The sequence below is a fragment of the Salvelinus fontinalis genome, chromosome 5, assembly GCF_029448725.1.
Source record: "Salvelinus fontinalis isolate EN_2023a chromosome 5, ASM2944872v1, whole genome shotgun sequence".
NCBI classification, from domain to species: domain Eukaryota; kingdom Metazoa; phylum Chordata; class Actinopteri; order Salmoniformes; family Salmonidae; genus Salvelinus; species Salvelinus fontinalis.
In genome coordinates, this window is record NC_074669.1 from 1,517,498 (window position 1) to 1,538,572 (window position 21,075).

Below are 21,075 nucleotides of genomic sequence, written 5' to 3' on the forward strand. Positions count from 1 at the left end.
GGCAGGTAGCCTAGTGGTTAGAGTGTAGAGGTGGCCGGTAGCCTAGTGGTTAGAGTGTAGAGGTGGCCGGTAGCCTAGTGGTTAGAGTGTAGAGGTGGCAGGTAGCCTAGTGGTTAGAGTGTAGAGGTGGCAGGTAGCCTAGTGGTTAGAGCGTTGGACTAGTAACCGAAAGGTTGCAAGATCGAATCCCCGAGCTGACAAGGTAAAAATCTGTCATTCTGCCCCTGAACAAGGCAGTTAACCCACTGTTCCCCAGTAGACTGTCATTGAAAATAAGAATTTGTTCTTAACTGACTTGCCTAGTAAAATAAAGGTAAAATATATATATATATATACACACACACACACACACAGGTAACTTCATATATACAGGTAACTTCATATACACAGGTGACCTCTTCATATATTATGCATTTATAACACTTGGATAATGAACTTCTTTCAATAAAGCGTTTCACTGGTTGAAATTAAGTCTCATGTGATTAAATACTACACCTATCCTGTGTCTTCAGATCAATGCAGATGAAGGGAGATTAACCGGATTTAGAATATTTTTAATTTAGATCTAAAAAAAAATCTGTTTCTGTATATTTATATATATATATATGAAATACAAAATCAGCATTTAACTAGTTAAATCATGTTTCTAGTCTATTGCATAGTTACAATGTGTAACCATTGATATCCCAGGATCAAGATTGGTAAACACTGTTGAAGTGTATAATACATACAGGCAGACATCATCATTCAAGGAATAGAGTTTGATACTCCTGGTATTGAATATGACTGAAAAATAAATGTCTCAGACATTCATACCTGAACAGCACCTTTATTTGCCAAGGTACAGTACATGATCAGTGAATATATCCAATGTATAGGCTGCACTGTGGGGATATCATGCTTGGTAATAACTACATGTATATAGGACTTGCATCCTTGGCACAAAGTTATATTCTACTCGATCCATACGCTTCATTAATGTCATTCAGAATGTTTTGAAGTTGATACAACTGGCTCTGATAGCTGAGGTTCATAGGTTCTGAAATAATATTTATACCAAACGTTTTAGGGTCCATACACAGATTGGCTACATAGCTAGCTACACATCCATAGGCATACAGGTATTTTTTATCCTCCGCTACACAATAAGCAAGAAAATAGTTAGCTAGCTACAATACATCAGCTGCATTGCATTGGAAATATCAGCAAGGCAAGCCTACAAAATTTTACATCCAATTTGAAATAAATGTTTTAGCTAGCTAGATTCTTTACATCCACTGTTTCACATGATGACAGCCTTGTTTGCTGGTTCTCTCAGGAATCCCTAACACATTAAAACATAAATTACAATTTCATATGTCACAACGCCCCATAAAGCTAGCTAGCAGGCTGGCTAATGTTAGCTCGTCAGCTAGTTTGCTAAATAGCAATGTTTCGTAAATGAACTTAATGACAAAATATGCATAATCGTTTGTCTCTACATTAACATATTCCTCTCAACTGTACTTTTTTTACATGATTCGTTATGACAATTAATTACCTACATTTGCTTCCATCCTAGTATTTTTGTCAGCCATCTTTGCTTAAGAAAGTCTCCTGCGATGGGTCGCATAGCGTCAAATGCATCATGGGAACCACTCGATATGATTGGTCATCACCAATGATTTGCATAAAGTTGGGAAATGTTGAAAGGTTTCACTGCCTCCCACTCCATGTCCGTGCCGCCCAACTGTCCCCAGCCCTCTCCACTTTTCACCGCTTTCCTTCCATTGAACATGAACGGGAAGAGGTGTTACACAGCGTGCTAGTTAGTGTACACGGGTCATTACTTTCACCCCTGGCGCCCAGGCTAATATCCCATTATTTAACATTACTACATGTCAGCTGCATAAAACATGTGCGTACTGACTGCAAGCCAATAAGCTCCAACTTTAGCATTGTGGTTTGAGGAGAACACTTCAAGCCAGAGAGATGAGTGGCCGAGATCGTACAGTGCGGGATTGTTTTAAATGGCATAGCCTACAGTCGAGAAGGGCAGCGCACGCTGCAAATACCAAATTGTTATGGTTGTGCCTGTCAGTGAAAAGCAGAGACACCCGACAGGCATATCGCAAAATGACTATTGCTGTAAAGAGTTTACAATAGACTCCATTCTGTCTTTTAGTTATTGAATTTCTTAAGTTAATTGAGCAAACAGTAGCCTCTTTTATTGGGCACAAGCGGAGAACATTTAACCTTTATTTAAAGCTAACATGCTAAATAGTTGCAAAGTAGCTCAGCAGTAGTAATTGGTTGAAAAGTTGCTAATTGGCTCAAATGTTAAAGTTGTACCCTGATGAGATTCAAACTCGCAACCGTTGGCTTGCTTATAGACATTCAGGGTATACGTCCACCCCGACCAAACACCTGTGGACGTCGGGCCCTCATAGAGTCTGTTTCTGACCGTTTGAGCAGACACATGCACATGTGTGGCCTGCTGGAGGTCATTTTGCAGGGCGCTGGCAGTGCACCTCCTTGCACAAAGGCGGAGGTAGCGGTCCTGCTGCTGGGTTGTTGCCCTCCTACGGCCTCCTCCACGTCTCCTGATGTACTGGCCTGTCTCCTGGTAGCGCCTGCATGCTCTGGACACTACGCTGACAGACACAGCAAACCTTTTTGCCACAGTTCGCATTGATGTACCATCCTGGATGAACTGCACTACCTGAGCCACTTGTGTGGGTTGTAGACTCCGTCTCATGCTACCACTAGAGTGAGAGCACCGCCAGCATTCAAAAGTGACCAAAACATCAGCCAGGAAGCATATGAACTGAGAAGTGGTCTGTGGTCACCACCTGCAGAATCACTCCTGTTTTGGGGGGTGTCTTGCTAATTGCCTATAATTTCCACCTTTTGTCTATTCCATTTGCACAACAGCATGTGAAATTTATTGTCAATCAGTGTTGCTTCCTAAGTGGACAGTTTGATTTCACAGAAGTGTGATTGACTTGGAGTTACATTGTGTTGTTTAAGTGTTCCCTTTATTTTTTTGAGCAGTGTATATATATATATATATATATATATCATTAGCACCTGTAGCCAAACTGATGCAGCATCATGGCTATAAATAAATAGGCTGAAGCCTGGGGTTGGCTGCATTTACCCCATTAGACACATCCTGATTGTTCATATTTTTTATTGTAAATTAAAATAAAATTGTTTTCTACTACAAAAAAAGGATGTCATTGCCCAAAACTGCATTTGTAAAATGATGCCACGCTGGCAATTGCATGAGTAGACAAACGTGATTAGCAATGTGAAGAGAAAAAAAAAAGGCCAAAATTACTTTTCAAAATACTTTTTGTTTGTTGACAAAATGAACATGGGAAGTGTGAGCAACAAATCAAGCATGTCATTTCAGATCAACAGAGAAAATCATTTGGTAATATATTTAGTCTGTATTAGACTGCGATCTCCAAACCAGACTGTTATTGAAGATATACACTGCTCCAGAATCCATATAGGATGGAAATCCATCTATTTCTGTTCAGGTGAGTAACAATATATATATATATATTTTTACCTCCCAGTCCCTTTTGCTGTTGGTTGTACAGTTTGGAAGGCCGGCCCCTTCTCAAGTTTGTCACAGTTCCACTGGATATCCCTTCGTGTGAACGTAAAATGACCATCTTTAGAACCGTAGACATGTTCTACTCATTTTATTCAAGAGAATTTTTGAAATGTAAATCAAAATTTATTTAAAAAAAATATTTAAAAAATTCTTTGCTACATTCCTTGCACTTATCTGAAGTCACTTCAGGTGTCCGTCAGCCAGACAATTCTATAATATAATACGTGCAAAAGAACAAACGTAACAAAAACACAATATAAAACCCATTTTGTCCCAGTAGCCAGTGTTTAAATGGGCAGAGCCTCCATTTTAGGAGGAGAGTGCCAGATACCAGAACTGGTACGTTTGAGGTAGCGAGGTTTGTTCTTGTAGAAGATGCGGTCCAACATTGGGGGTTCAATCTCTCCATAGTGACAGTCCACGTCCGTTGGGTTGAAATATTGCTTCTTCATGGTCTGTTTCAGCTTGTCGCCTAGAGGGGAGTACAGGTTCGCGTTAATAAATATGTTATAAGGAGTTGGCTCCGACTTTTCTGGACCCTTCTTCCCCAAGGGCTAAAAAGGTCTCTGCTCTACTCCCAGAGAACATGTTACTCTAACGAATGGTGCTTGTTTAATAAAGTTAGATCAAAGCTGAATCAAATGTCTACAAGATCACATAATGATAGTATTGTACATAACAGAACCCAATCTAATAGCATAGTTTAACGTCACTGTAAGAAAGATTAAAAACACCACTTCATTTCCTATATGAGTTTAGGATGATTGCGTGCTTCTACACCTGCACTGCTTGCTGTTTGGGGTTTTAGGCTGGGTTTCTGTACAGCACTTTGTGACATCAGCTGATGTAAGAAGGGCTTTATAAATACATTTGATTGATTGATTGTGTGAAGTGCCCGTTTGAGAGAAATGTGACCAAACCCAACAGCGTGAGCCACTAGGCAAAACATGTCCTTTGATTTAAACCACACACAAGTATGCTACAGTTGTTTAACACCATCTGCTCTACAAGTCACCCTCTGTGCCCACTCTGTGCCCACTCTGTGCCCACTCTGTGCCCACTCTGTGCCCACTCTGTGCCCACTCTGTGCCCACTCTGTGCCCACTCTGTGCCCACTCTGTGCCCACTCTGTGCCCACTCTGTGCCCACTCTGTGCCCACTCTGTGCCCACTCTGTGCCCACTCTGTGCCCACTCTGTGCCCACTCTGTGCCCACTCTGTGCCCACTCTGTGCCCACTCTGTGCCCACTCTGTGCCCACTCTGTGCCCACTCTGTGCCCACTCTGTGCCCACTCTGTGCCCACTCTGTGCCCACTCTGTGCCCACTCTGTGCCCACTCTGTGCCCACTCTGTGCCCACTCTGTGCCCACTCTGTGCCCACTCTGTGCCCACTCTGTGCCCACTCTGTGCCCACTCTGTGCCCACTCTGTGCCCAAGTCACCCTCTGTGCCCAAGTCACCCTCTGTGCCCAAGTCACCCTCTGTGCCCAAGTCACCCTCTGTGCCCAAGTCACCCTCTGTGCCCAAGTCACCCTCTGTGCCCAATGTGAAACACTGTACACATAAAGAGCTAAATTCCCATAAAAACTGAGCTCAAAATGGCTGGCATGCAGATGCAGCATTGACATTTTACTGGTAAAACTAACAATTATCAATGAGAAATGTGAAGGGGGGGCGACCATGTTTTTTTTGGGGCGGGGGGGGGGGGGGGGGGGGGGGGTACTTGCAGTAAAGAAACACATGCACAGAACAGAACGGCTCATTCCAGCTGGATCCAAGGAGGTTGGAACGGGTGGATACCTATGGACCCGCAGCCGATGTTATAAACTCATGGCAAGTTACCCAACATCAGGTTTAAAAGTAGACTTAGCAATGTGCCATAATACACAGCGGGGCCAATTCCTGCTTATAGAAAACAAGAATTGAAATCTACCCAAGACGGCCACTATTGGTTCTTCCCAATATGACCCCTGGCTTGATGTGGAAATGGCTCATTTCAGAATCAAGAGACTATTTTTATAGTTTTTTTAATGTCTTTTCACTAAGAAGCCTCACCGATAATGTTACATGTAATACCGATTATGTTATAATTTATACTGATTCGGTTATATTGCAGTTTTAACCGTCTTTGGATGACAGTAAAATAAAAAATATAGAGTTTCTTCTCAATGTACCCTTGGCCCATTTGGGGATGCGTTTCCTTGGTGCCGACTCATCATCAGTAGAGTCCTCACTGTTCTGGTCCATCCCATAGTCCTCAGGGTTGGTGTTGAGAATAATGGGCTTGTTGCCCCCCTTAGGAGTGATCTCATACGACTGGGGAGACCACTCGATATCTACAGTGACGTTGATTACTCCTCCCTTCCCTACGGGCGTCTTCATCGTGGGCCATGGGAGAACATGAAGGTATATTATGGATACATGTTCTATTAAATAAACTGGGCTCTATGCAGACCGACTAAATAAACAGGGCTCTATGCAGACCGACTAAACAAACAGGGCTCTATGCAGACCGACTGAATAAACAGGGCTCTATGCAGACCGACTGAATAAACAGGGCTCTATGCAGACCGACTAAACAAACAGGGCTCTATGCAGACCGACTAAACAAACAGGGCTCTATGCAGACCGACTAAACTAACAGGGCTCTATGCAGACCGACTGAATAAACAGGGCTCTATGCAGACCGACTAAACAAACAGGGCTCTATGCAGACCGACTAAATAAACAGGGCTCTATGCAGACCGACTGAATAAACAGGGCTCTATGCAGACCGACTGAATAAACAGGGCTCTATGCAGACCGACTGAATAAACAGGGCTCTATGCAGACCGACTGAACAAACAGGGCTCTATGCAGACCGACTGAACAAACAGGGCTCTATGCAGACCGACTGAACAAACAGGGCTCTATGCAGACCAGACCGACTGAACAAACAGGGCTCTATGCAGACCGACTGAATAAACAGGGCTCTATGCAGACCGACTGAATAAACAGGGCTCTATGCAGACCGACTAAACAAACAGGGCTCTATGCAGACCGACTAAACAAACAGGGCTCTATGCAGACCGACTAAACAAACAGGGCTATATGCAGACCGACTAAACAAACAGGGCTATATGCAGACCGACTAAACAAACAGGGCTCTATGCAGACCGACTGAACAAACAGGGCTCTATGCAGACCAGACCGACTGAACAAACAGGGCTCTATGCAGACCGACTGAATAAACAGGGCTCTATGCAGACCGACTAAACAAACAGGGCTCTATGCAGACCGACTGAATAAACAGGGCTCTATGCAGACCGACTAAACAAACAGGGCTCTATGCAGACCGACTAAACAAACAGGGCTCTATGCAGACCGACTGAATAAACAGGGCTCTATGCAGACCGACTGAATAAACAGGGCTCTATGCAGACCAGACCGACTGAACAAACAGGGCTCTATGCAGACCGACTGAATAAACAGGGCTATATGCAGACCGACTGAACAAACAGGGCTCTATGCAGACCAGACCGACTGAACAAACAGGGCTCTATGCAGACCGACTGAACAAACAGGGCTCTATGCAGACCGACTAAACAAACAGGGCTCTATGCAGACCAGACCGACTGAACAAACAGGGCTCTATGCAGACCGACTGAACAAACAGGGCTCTATGCAGACCGACTAAACAAACAGGGCTCTATGCAGACCAGACCGACTGAACAAACAGGGCTCTATGCAGACCGACTGAATAAACAGGGCTATATGCAGACCGACTGAATAAACAGGGCTATATGCAGACCGACTGAACAAACAGGGCTCTATGCAGACCAGACCGACTGAACAAACAGGGCTCTATGCAGACCGACTAAACAAACAGGGCTCTATGCAGACCAGACCGACTGAACAAACAGGGCTCTATGCAGACCGACTGAATAAACAGGGCTATATGCAGACCGACTGAACAAACAGGGCTCTATGCAGACCGACTAAACAAACAGGGCTCTATGCAGACCGACTAAACAAACAGGGCTCTATGCAGACCGACTGAATAAACAGGGCTCTATGCAGACCGACTAAACAAACAGGGCTCTATGCAGACCGACTGAACAAACAGGGCTCTATGCAGACCGACTGAACAAACAGGGCTCTATGCAGACCGACTAAACAAACAGGGCTCTATGCAGACCGACTGAATAAACAGGGCTCTATGCAGACCGACTGAATAAACAGGGCTCTATGCAGACCGACTGAACAAACAGGGCTCTATGCAGACCGACTGAACAAACAGGGCTCTATGCAGACCAGACCGACTGAACAAACAGGGCTCTATGCAGACCGACTGAATAAACAGGGCTCTATGCAGACCGACTGAATAAACAGGGCTCTATGCAGACCGACTGAATAAACAGGGCTCTATGCAGACCGACTGAACAAACAGGGCTCTATGCAGACCGACTAAACAAACAGGGCTCTATGCAGACCGACTAAACAAACAGGGCTCTATGCAGACCGACTAAACAAACAGGGCTCTATGCAGACCAGACCGACTAAACTAACAGGGCTCTATGCAGACCGACTAAACAAACAGGGCTCTATGCAGACCGACTAAACAAACAGGGCTCTATGCAGACCGACTAAACAAACAGGGCTCTATGCAGACCGACTAAACAAACAGGGCTCTATGCAGACCGACTGAACAAACAGGGCTCTATGCAGACCGACTAAACAAACAGGGCTCTATGCAGACCAGACCGACTAAACTAACAGGGCTCTATGCAGACCGACTAAACAAACAGGGCTCTATGCAGACCAGACCGACTAAACTAACAGGGCTCTATGCAGACCGACTGAACAAACAGGGCTCTATGCAGACCAGACCGACTGAACAAACAGGGCTCTATGCAGACCGACTGAATAAACAGGGCTCTATGCAGACCGACTAAACAAACAGGGCTCTATGCAGACCGACTAAACAAACAGGGCTCTATGCAGACCAGACCGACTAAACTAACAGGGCTCTATGCAGACCGACTAAACAAACAGGGCTCTATGCAGACCAGACCGACTAAACTAACAGGGCTCTATGCAGACCGACTGAACAAACAGGGCTCTATGCAGACCAGACCGACTGAACAAACAGGGCTCTATGCAGACCGACTGAATAAACAGGGCTCTATGCAGACCGACTGAATAAACAGGGCTCTATGCAGACCGACTGAATAAACAGGGCTCTATGCAGACCGACTGAACAAACAGGGCTCTATGCAGACCGACTAAACAAACAGGGCTCTATGCAGACCGACTAAACAAACAGGGCTCTATGCAGACCGACTAAACAAACAGGGCTCTATGCAGACCAGACCGACTAAACTAACAGGGCTCTATGCAGACCGACTAAACAAACAGGGCTCTATGCAGACCGACTAAACAAACAGGGCTCTATGCAGACCGACTAAACAAACAGGGCTCTATGCAGACCGACTAAACAAACAGGGCTCTATGCAGACCGACTGAACAAACAGGGCTCTATGCAGACCGACTAAACAAACAGGGCTCTATGCAGACCAGACCGACTAAACTAACAGGGCTCTATGCAGACCAGACCGACTAAACTAACAGGGCTCTATGCAGACCGACTAAACAAACAGGGCTCTATGCAGACCGACTAAACAAACAGGGCTCTATGCAGACCGACTGAACAAACAGGGCTCTATGCAGACCGACTAAACAAACAGGGCTCTATGCAGACCGACTAAACAAACAGGGCTCTATGCAGACCGACTAAACAAACAGGGCTCTATGCAGACCAGACCGACTAAACTAACAGGGCTCTATGCAGACCGACTGAATAAACAGGGCTCTATGCAGACCGACTAAACAAACAGGGCTCTATGCAGACCGACTAAACAAACAGGGCTCTATGCAGACCAGACCGACTAAACTAACAGGGCTCTATGCAGACCGACTGAATAAACAGGGCTCTATGCAGACCGACTAAACAAACAGGGCTCTATGCAGACCGACTAAACAAACAGGGCTCTATGCAGACCGACTAAACAAACAGGGCTCTATGCAGACCGACTAAACAAACAGGGCTCTATGCAGACCGACTGAACAAACAGGGCTCTATGCAGACCGACTAAACAAACAGGGCTCTATGCAGACCGACTAAACAAACAGGGCTCTATGCAGACCGACTGAACAAACAGGGCTCTATGCAGACCAGACCGACTAAACTAACAGGGCTCTATGCAGACCGACTGAATAAACAGGGCTCTATGCAGACCGACTAAACAAACAGGGCTCTATGCAGACCGACTAACCAAACAGGGCTCTATGAAGACCAGACCGACTAAACTAACAGGGCTCTATGCAGACCGACTGAATAAACAGGGCTCTATGCAGACCGACTGAACAAACAGGGCTCTATGCAGACCGACTAAACAAACAGGGCTCTATGCAGACCGACTAAACAAACAGGGCTCTATGCAGACCAGACCGACTAAACTAACAGGGCTCTATGCAGACCGACTGAATAAACAGGGCTCTATGCAGACCGACTAAACAAACAGGGCTCTATGCAGACCGACTAAACAAACAGGGCTCTATGCAGACCAGACCGACTAAACTAACAGGGCTCTATGCAGACCGACTGAATAAACAGGGCTCTATGCAGACCGACTGAACAAACAGGGCTCTATGCAGACCGACTAAACAAACAGGGCTCTATGCAGACCGACTAAACAAACAGGGCTCTATGCAGACCGACTAAACAAACAGGGCTCTATGCAGACCGACTAAATAAACAGGGCTCTATACAGACCGACTGAACAAACAGGGCTCTATGCAGACCGACTGAACAAACAGGGCTATATGCAGACCGACTGAACAAACAGGGCTCTATGCAGACCGACTAAACAAACAGGGCTCTATGCAGACCGACTAAACAAACAGGGCTCTATGCAGACCGACTAAACAAACAGGGCTCTATGCAGACCGACTAAACAAACAGGGCTCTATGCAGACCGACTGAACAAACAGGGCTATATGCAGACCGACTGAACAAACAGGGCTCTATGCAGACCGACTAAACAAACAGGGCTCTATGCAGACCGACTAAACAAACAGGGCTCTATGCAGACCGACTAAACAAACAGGGCTCTATGCAGACCGACTAAACAAACAGGGCTCTATGCAGACCAGACCGACTAAACAAACAGGGCTCTATGCAGACCGACTAAACAAACAGGGCTCTATGCAGACCGACTAAACAAACAGGGCTCTATGCAGACCGACTAAACAAACAGGGCTATATGCAGACCGACTAAACAAACAGGGCTATATGCAGACCGACTGAATAAACAGGGCTCTATGCAGACCGACTAAACAAACAGGGCTCTATGCAGACCGACTAAACAAACAGGGCTCTATGCAGACCAGACCAACTAAATAAACAGGGCTCTATGCAGACCGACTGAATAAACAGGGCTCTATGCAGACCGACTGAATAAACAGGGCTCTATGCAGACCGACTGAATAAACAGGGCTCTATGCAGACCGACTGAATAAACAGGGTTCTATGCAGACCGACTGAATAAACAGGGCTCTATGCAGACCGACTAAACAGGGCTCTATGCAGACCGACTAAACAGGGCTCTATGCAGACCGACTAAACAGGGCTCTATGCAGACCGACTAAACAGGGCTCTATGCAGACCGACTAAACAGGGCTCTATGCAGACCGACTAAACAGGGCTCTATGCAGACCGACTAAACAGGGCTCTATGCAGACCGACTAAACAGGGCTCTATGCAGACCGACTAAACAGGGCTCTATGCAGACCGACTAAACAGGGCTCTATGCAGACCAGACCGACTAAACAAACAGGGCTCTATGCAGACCGACTAAACAGGGCTCTATGCAGACCGACTAAACAGGGCTCTATGCAGACCGACTAAACAGGGCTCTATGCAGACCGACTAAACAGGGCTCTATGCAGACCAGACCGACTAAACAAACAGGGCTCTATGCAGACCGACTAAACAAACAGGGCTCTATGCAGACCGACTAAATAAACAGGGCTCTATGCAGACCGACTAAATAAACAGGGCTCTATGCAGACCGACTGAATAAACAGGGCTCTATGCCGACCGACTAAATAAACAGGGCTCTATGCAGACCGACTGAATAAACAGGGCTCTATGCAGACCGACTGAATAAACAGGGCTCTATGCAGACCGACTAAATAAACAGGGCTCTATGCAGACCGACTAAACAAACAGGGCTCTATGCAGACCGACTAAACTAACAGGGCTCTATGCAGACCAGACCGACTGAACAAACAGGGCTCTATGCAGACCAGACCGACTGAACAAACAGGGCTCTATGCAGACCAGACCGACTGAATAAACAGGGCTCTATGCAGACCGACTGAATAAACAGGGCTCTATGCAGACCGACTAAACAAACAGGGCTCTATGCAGACCGACTAAACAAACAGGGCTCTATGCAGACCGACTAAACTAACAGGGCTCTATGCAGACCAGACCGACTGAACAAACAGGGCTCTATGCAGACCAGACCGACTGAACAAACAGGGCTCTATGCAGACCAGACCGACTGAACAAACAGGGCTCTATGCAGACCAGACCGACTAAACAAACAGGGCTCTATGCAGACCAGACCGACTGAACAAACAGGGCTCTATGCCTTTCTCAGAAGTAGAGCTCTAGATGTTATTCGGTGTCCTTTCCACATCAGCTACCCCATAGTCTCCTCACCTGAACTTCAGCAGTCAGGTGACTCTTGGCAGCAGTGGTGGCAGCCTCTGTTTCTGTCTGTCTGCTTCTCTATGTCTCTCCTCCTCAGCTTGCCTCTGCTGCTCCTCCTGGTGCGTAGAACATAAAACGATTTAGTAAAAAAATTTAAAAAAGGTAAATACACTGAGTATACAAAACATTATGAACACCTGCTCTTTCCATGAGAGTCTGAACAGGTGAATCCAGGTGAAAGCTATGATCCCTTATTGATGTCACTTGTTAAATCTACTTCAGTGTAGATGAAGCGGAGGAGACAGGTTAATGAAAGATTTTAAAGTCTTGAGACAATTGAGACATGGATTGTGTATGTGTGCCATTCGGAGGGTGAATGGGCGAGACAAAAGATGTAAGTGCCTTCGAACAGTATGATAGTAGGTGACAGGAGCACCGGTTTGTATCAAGAATTGCAACACTGCTGTGTTTTTCATACTCAACAGTTTCCTGTGTTCCAAGAATGATCCACCACCCAAAGGACATCCAGCCAACATGACACAACTGGGGGAAAGCATTGGAGTCAACATGGGCCAGCATTCCAGTGGAACGCTTCTGACACCTTGTCGAGTCCATCCCTTGACAAATTGAGGTTGTTCTGAGGGCAACTCAATATTAGGAAGGTGTTCTTAATGTTTGGTATACTCAGTGTAGGTTTTGGTTGATTGAGCCACACAGGGTCCAGTTCATTGGGGTATAATCGTAGCAAAATGTTTGACAACAGAAAACAAAACGTTTATTCTTGGACAAATCCATGTAGTCCCTCCTAAAGTTGCACATTTTGGGGAATATTCAGAGGTGGAAACTTTCCATGGGAATTATGGGGAATTAATATTAATACCATTTAAATGTAGATGTTTTTTTGCATTGGATATACTTTCCATATCATATGGAGACAAACATAAACATTTTACCTTATCAAAGGTAGACATAATTGCAAATTAATAAATCCTTCCAATTGACATTAAAAAAAAACAATTGTTACAAAATTACCTTTAATTTAATGAGTTGACTCGTCACATGGGATGATATCACTGAACAACAAAAGGGAATATTGAATGATCCATCGCATCTCCCAAAAACGTTTTCAACATACATCTGTAAAATGATAGTCTAGAAACTAAAGCTTTGGTTGTCTTCCTCTCAGGCTTCCATGTCTTCTCCCTGGACCTCGTCAATGTCCACCTCTTGAACATCAGACTCCGAGGCCTCATCTTCACCGTCACTTTCCAACCTTGTTGAGGATGGCTCTTTGTCAGTCTCAAAAAGCCTCAAATTTGCCCGGATGGACACCAATTTTTCAACCCTTGTATTGGTCAGCCTGTTGTGTGCTTTGGTGTGTGTTCCCAAACAAGGACCAGTTGCGCTCTGAGGCGGCTGATGTTGGTGGGATTTGGAGGAGGATGGAGGCAACAGGGGAAAGAACCTCAGATCCACAAAGTCCCTTCCACCAGGTGGCTGATGAGATATGTTGGCACGACTGCCATATTGCATCTCCATCCCAAAGCCCTTGCTTGGAAGTGTACTTCGCCAGACTGCCAAGAACCTTGCCCTCATCCAAGCCAAGGTGGCGAGACACGGTAGTGATGACACCATAGGCCTTGTTGATCTCTGCACCAGACAGGATGCTCTTGCCAGCATACTTGGGGTCCAACATGTACGCTGCGGCGTGTATGGGCTTCAGGCAGAAGTCTTCATGCTTTTTGATGTATTTCAGAACTGCAGTTTCCTCTGCTTGGAGCAACAGGGAAGTGGGCAGGGCAGTACAGATTTCTTCTCTTACATCTGTAAGCAGAGTCTGAACATCAGACAGGAGCGGCAGGTAGCCTAGTGGTTTGGGGCGGCAGGTGGCCTAGTGGTTTGGGGCGGCAGGTGGCCTAGTGGTTTGGGGCGGCAGGTGGCCTAGTGGTTTGGGGCGGCAGGTGGCCTAGTGGTTTGGGGCGGCAGGTAGCCTAGTGGTTTGGGGCGGCAGGTAGCCTAGTGGTTTGGGGCGGCAGGTAGCCTAGTGGTTTGGGGCGGCAGGTAGCCTAGTGTTTAGAGTGTTGGACTATTAACCCGAAAGGTTGCAAGATCGAATCCCCGAGCTGACAAGGCAAAAATCTGTCGTTCTGCCCCTGAACAAGGCAGTTAGCCTAGGAACAGTGGGTTGTCATTGTAAATAAGAAATTGTTCTTAACTGACTTGCCTAGTTAAATAAAAGGTAAAATGTAAAAAAGGATGGCATTGTCTCCCTCAATCCGTGCAATGGCTACGGCAATAGGTTTCAGGAGTTTGTCTGCTTACCACTCTCTCCCAAAATACATCTAGGAGGATCCTCTTGATGGGGCTGTCCATATCGGCAGACTGTGATATGGCCATTTCTTGGAGAGACTCCTTCCCCTCCAGGAGATTGTAAAACATGTTGACAACACCACCCCAACGGGTGTTGCTGGGCAGCTTCAATGTGGTGCTCTTATTCTTCTCACTTTGCTTGGTGAGGTAGATTGCTGCTATTCACCTACCTAACCATTTCCTTGGCTCTCTTGTAGAGTGTATCCATTGTTTTCAGTACCATGAGGTCCTTGAGGAGCAGATTCAATGCATGAGCAGCACAGCCAATGGGTGTGATGTGAGGGTAGGACGACTCCACTGCACAGACCAAGCAGCCTTCAAGTTCGCAGCATTGTCTGTCAAATACCTTCTGTGGTCCAAGGTCATTGATGACTGTCTTCAGCTCCTCTGCAATGTAGAGACCGGTGTGTCTGTTGTCCCTTGTGTCTGTGCTCTTGTAGAATACTGGTTGAGGGGTGGAGATGTAGTTAATTATTTCTTGCCTACGAACATTCGACCACCCATCAGAGATTATTGCAATGCAGTCTGCTTTCTCTATGATTTGCTTGACCTTCACTTGGACTCTGTTGAACTCTGTATCCAGTAGATGAGTAGATAAAGCATGTCTGGTTGGAGGGGTGTATTCTGGGCAAAGAACATTCAGAAATCTCTTCCAATACACATTGTCTGTGAGCATTTAAAAAATAAATAATATATATATATATATATATATATATATATATATATATATATATATATAATATATATATATATATATATATATATATATATATATATATACACATATATACACACACACACACACACATACATATATTATTATTTATTTTTTAAATGGGACGACAAATGGAAAAGGGAAGCGTGAGTAAGATTAACATGAGACTAAAAAAGGCACCAAGGGTGATTTCTGAAATAAAACCCATCTCAAGGGTGCCTTAACAAAGATTTGCAGAGTAAAAGGCAAATGTATTTCAATGATAACCATTAGTTGGCGAGGAGCGAACGTATGTGTTTATTTGGAAAAGACCCAGCAAATGGCTTAAAACAAGTTAGATATAAACCCTTTGTGTCCCCCCCTTTGGAACCTAACACCATTGTTACAGATGGGGAGGGAGGAAGGGGGACGGACAAGTAGAGCTGTACCAGTGAAGTGACAGACCACACACCCCCACATATCCCACTAGATTCCTCTGATACGTACCACGAGACCACTGCCTGACTGTAGATGGGACCGGGAGAGAAAGATAGTTAACAAAGCTTCATATGTTCTGGTAAGATTGGGATTCATGTTTTAAAAATCACACTACAATCCTTTTGGCTCAAAATGAAAAACAACACTATGGGCGTAATGGTTCATCAAAACCCACAGTGTTGGTTCAGTACGTATTGCGGTTCTGGGTGGGGGGTGGGGGGTCACGGTTTGGTACGTATTGCGGTTCTGGGGGGGGGGGGGGGGTCACGGTTTGGTACGTATTGCGGTTCTGGGGGGGGGGGGGGGGTCACGGTTTGGTACGTATTGCGGTTCTGGGGGGGTCACGGTTCGGTACGTATTGCGGTTCTGGGGGGGTGGGGGGTCACGGTTTGGTACGTATTGCGGTTCTGGGGGGGTGGGGGGTCACGGTTTGGTACGTATTGCGGTTCTGGGGGGGTGGGGGTCACGGTTTGGTACGTATTGCGGTTCTGGGGGGGGGGGGGGGTCACGGTTTGGTACGTATTGCGGTTCTGGGGGGGTCACGGTTTGGTACGTATTGCGGTTCTGGGGGGGTCACGGTTTGGTACGTATTGCGGTTCTGGGGGGGGGGGGGGTCACGGTTTGGTACGTATTGCGGTTCTGGGGGGGTCACGGTTCGGTACGTATTGCGGTTCTGGGGGGGGGGGGGGGTCACGGTTTGGTACGTATTGCGGTTCTGGGGGGGTCACGGTTCGGTACGTATTGCGGTTCTGGGGGGGTCACGGTTCGGTACGTATTGCGGTTCTGGGGGGGTCACGGTTTGGTACGTATTGCGGTTCTGGGGGGGGGGGGGGTCACGGTTTGGTACGTATTGCGGTTCTGGGGGGGGTCACGGTTTGGTACGTATTGCGGTTCTGGGGGGGGGGGGGGGGTCACGGTTTGGTACGTATTGCGGTTCTGGGGGGGGGGGTCACGGTTTGGTACGTATTGCGGTTCTGGGGGGGGTCACGGTTTGGTACGTATTGCGGTTCTGGGGGGGGGGGGGGTCACGGTTTGGTACGTATTGCGGTTCTGGGGGGGTCACGGTTTGGTACGTATTGCGGTTCTGGGGGGGGGGGGGGGGTCACGGTTTGGTACGTATTGCAGTTCTGGGGGGGGGGGGGGGGTCACGGTTCGGTACGTATTGCAGTTCTGGGGGGGGTCACGGTCCGGTACGTATTGCAGTTCTGGGGGGGGTCACGGTCCGGTACGTATTGCAGTTCTGGGGGGCGTCACGGTTCGGTACGTATTGCAGTTCTGGGGGGGGTCACGGTCCGGTACGTATTGCAGTTCTGGGGGGGGTCACGGGCCGGTACGTATTGCGGTTCTGGGGGGGGTCACGGTCCGGTACGTATTGCGGTTCTGGGGGGGGTCACGGTTTGGTACGTATTGCGGTTCTGGGGGGGGGGTCACGGTTCGGTACGTATTGCGGTTCTGGGGGGGGGGTCACGGTTCGGTACGTATTGCGGTTCTGGGGGGGGTCACGGTCCGGTACGTATTGCGGTTCTGGGGGGGGGGGGGGTCACGGTCCGGTACGTATTGCGGTTCTGGGGAGGGGGGTCACGGTTTGGTACGTATTGCGGTTCTGGGGGGGGTCACGGTTCAGTACGTATTGCGGTTCTGGGGGGGGGGGTCACGGTTCGGTACGTATTGCGGTTCTGGGGGGGGGGGTCACGGTTCGGTACGTATTGCAGTTCTGGGGGGGGGGTCACGGTTCAGTACGTATTGCGGTTCTGGGGGGGGGGGTCACGGTTCGGTACGTATTGCGGTTCTGGGGGGGGGGGGGGGGGGTCACGGTTCGGTACGTATTGCGGTTCTGGGGGGGGGGGGGTCACGGTTCGGTACGTATTGCGGTTCTGGGGGGGGGGGGGGTCACGGTTCGGTACGTATTGCGGTTCTGGGGGGGGGGGGGGGGGGTCACGGTTCGGTACGTATTGCGGTTCTGGGGGGGGGGTCACGGTCCGGTACGTATTGCGGTTCTGGGGGGGTCACGGTTCGGTACGTATTGCAGTTCTGAGGGGGTCACGGTTCGGTACGTATTGCAGTTCTGGAGGGGGGGTCACGGTACGTATTGCGGTTCTGGGGGGGGTCACGGTTCGGTACGTATTGCGGTTCTGGAGGGGGGGTCACGGTACGTATTGCGGTTCTGGAGGGGGGGTCACGGTCCGGTACGTATTGCAGTTCTGAGGGGGTCACGGTCCGGTACGTATTGCGGTTCTGGAGGGGGGGTCACGGTACGTATTGCGGTTCTGGGGGGGGGTCACGGTTCGGTACGTATTGCGGTTCTGGAGGGGGGGTCACGGTACGTATTGCGGTTCTGGAGGGGGGGTCACGGTCCGGTACGTATTGCAGTTCTGAGGGGGTCACGGTTCGGTACGTATTGCGGTTCTGGAGGGGGGGGTCACGGTCCGGTACGTATTGCGGTTCTGGAGGGGGGGGTCACGGTCCGGTACGTATTGCGGTTCTGGAGGGGGGGTCACGGTACGTATTGCGGTTCTGGGGGGGGGGGTTCACGGTTCGTAGGTATTGCGGTTTTGGGGGTCACGGTTCGGTTGACTATCAACCTGAAAGAAGCAACCAGGCTAAGTTAGCTAGCTAGGCTAATTGAGTCCGCATGCACTTTCCCCCCTCCTGTCCTACAGTTAAAACACAGAAAATTAACTAGCAGCCTAGCTCCAGGCTCTTGGTCATAGTAGCATAGGGTGGCCTAGTGGGCAGGTGGCCTAGTGGGCAGGTGGCCTAGTGGGCAGGTGGCCTAGTGGGCAGGTGGCCTAGTGGGCAGGTGGCCTAGTGGGCAGGTGGCCTAGTGGTTAGAACGTTGGGCCAGTAACCGAAAGGTTGCTAGATCGAATCCCCGAGCTGACAAGGTACAAATCTGTCGTTCTGCCCCTGAACAAGGCAGTTAACCCACTGTTCCTAGGCCGTCATTGTAAAATAAGAATTTGTTCTTACCTGAATTGCCTAGTTAAAAAAAGGTCAAATAAATCCATTAAACTTTGAATTCCATCTTCCATTGATGAGATAAATCTCCTAAACTGCTTTGCCACACCGCGGAGACTCTGTGGACTGTAGAGACGCTTGTGATGACTTGTGATTGGCCAACGACAAGCTACACGCGCCACTCTTGCGTAGGCTATTCTCGTTGAGCAGTGACCACATACCGCTTACGTTTTATCCACAACTCTGACCGTCGCCGTTGTAATCTACCGTGAAGCCGAAAAATGTTCCCAAACGATGGAAGATCTGCAAATTCTGGTTTACAAATCGTCCCCACCACTCGACATCCCACAGAACTAGTTCTTGTTTTCAGCTCAGATTTACTCAAGAGGCAATGGCATACAACGCAGCTTAGGCATTACCTATAGGCCTAGTGTTTATATTAAGAAAAAATAATGTATTCATTCTGGTTCACAGTGCGGACTGAACAGATGTCCTCGTAGCGAACGGTTCGGTATGTATTACGGTTCGGTATGTTACACTAAACAGTTTTATGAGATGTGATCAGGACTACATTTGGGCAAAGGGATAGGTCAGTTATGGAATAAGGGCCGAGGGGGTGTGGTATATGGCCAATATACCACGGCTAAGGGTTGTTTCGAAGGCACGACGCAACGCCCATTAGCCCTGGGATGATACAGCCCATTATCCCTGGGATGATACAGCCCCTTAGCCCTGGGATGATACAGCCCCTTAGCCCTGGGATGATACAGCCCCTTAGCCCTGGGATGATACAGCCCCTTAGCCCTGGGATGATACAGCCCCTTAGCCCTGGGATGATACAGCCCCTTAGCCCTGGGATGATACAGCCCCTTAGCCCTGGGATGATACAGCCCCTTAGCCCTGGGATGATACAGCCCCTTAGCCCTGGGATGATACAGCCCCTTAGCCCTGGGATGATACAGCCCCTTAGCCCTGGGATGATACAGCCCCTTAGCCCTGGGATGATACAGCCCCTTAGCCCTGGGATGATACAGCCCCTTAGCCCTGGGATGATACAGCCCCTTAGCCCTGGGATGATACAGCCCCTTAGCCCTGGGATGATACAGCCCCTTAGCCCTGGGATGATACAGCCCCTTAGCCCTGGGATGATACAGCCCCTTAGCCCTGGGATGATACAGCCCCTTAGCCCTGGGATGATACAGCCCCTTAGCCCTGGGATGATACAGCCCCTTAGCCCTGGGATGATACAGCCCCTTAGCCCTGGGATGATACAGCCCCTTAGCCCTGGGATGATACAGCCCCTTAGCCCTGGGATGATACAGCCCCTTAGCCCTGGGATGATACAGCCCCTTAGCCCTGGGATGATACAGCCCCTTAGCCCTGGGATGATACAGCCCCTTAGCCCTGGGATGATACAGCCCCTTAGCCCTGGGATGATACAGCCCCTTAGCCCTGGGATGATACAGCCCCTTAGCCCTGGGATGATACAGCCCCTTAGCCCTGGGATGATACAGCCCCTTAGCCCTGGGATGATACAGCCCCTTAGCCCTGGGATGATACAGCCCATTAGCCCTGGGATGATACAGCCCCTTAGCCCTGGGATGATACAGCCCCTTAGCCGTGGTATACCGACCATAAATCACAAACCCCCGAGTTGCCTTATTGCTTTTATAAACTGGTTACCAAGGTAATTCGAAAAAAATAAGAAAATGTTTTGCCATACCCATATATATCACGGCTGTCAGCCAATCAGCATTCAGGCCTTGAACCACCCAGTTAATAATTTAAATGATATATGAGCGGAGGATGTCAGAAGAGGAGGACTTCCTTATTCCTCAGGAAGTAGCATATCCCAAGGGCTCCTAAATAAACAATGAAGAAGATAAAAACGAACCTTTAGGTCGACACTGCCCGGCGTGGTGTGTTTGATGATGGACTTTATGACCGTGCTGCGACCCAGAGAGCTGGGGGTCATCATCCGCATCTGGTTCTTCTGGACCGTGTGGAGGAACGACCTCACGTTGGGCCTCACCTAAAAGTAGACAAAAAAAATAAAAAATACACAGGCTGCATTTACTACATCAGGGTCTATTGAATACATATGACAGTATGATTAACCCTTTAACCCCCGTGGAAGAACTGGCCCACTCTGTGCCAGACAAGCTAGAGAGAAATCATGGTTGAAAAAT

At 48.1% G+C, this 21,075-nt stretch overlaps 1 long non-coding RNA gene and 1 pseudogene across 1 annotated transcript; both read right to left on the minus strand.

Moving 5' to 3' along the window:
• Window positions 1–813: 813 nt before the first annotated feature.
• LOC129856207 (uncharacterized) lies at window positions 814–2,413 on the minus strand. The gene is made up of 2 exons (XR_008759623.1): window positions 1,545–2,413; window positions 814–1,324 (listed from the first exon to the last, which is right to left on the minus strand). It is a non-coding gene; the product is annotated as an uncharacterized LOC129856207 (long non-coding RNA).
• A 742-nt stretch (window positions 2,414–3,155) lies between these two features.
• LOC129854820 (inner centromere protein A-like) overlaps window positions 3,156–21,075 on the minus strand; it is a 45,687-nt pseudogene continuing 27,767 nt past the window's right edge.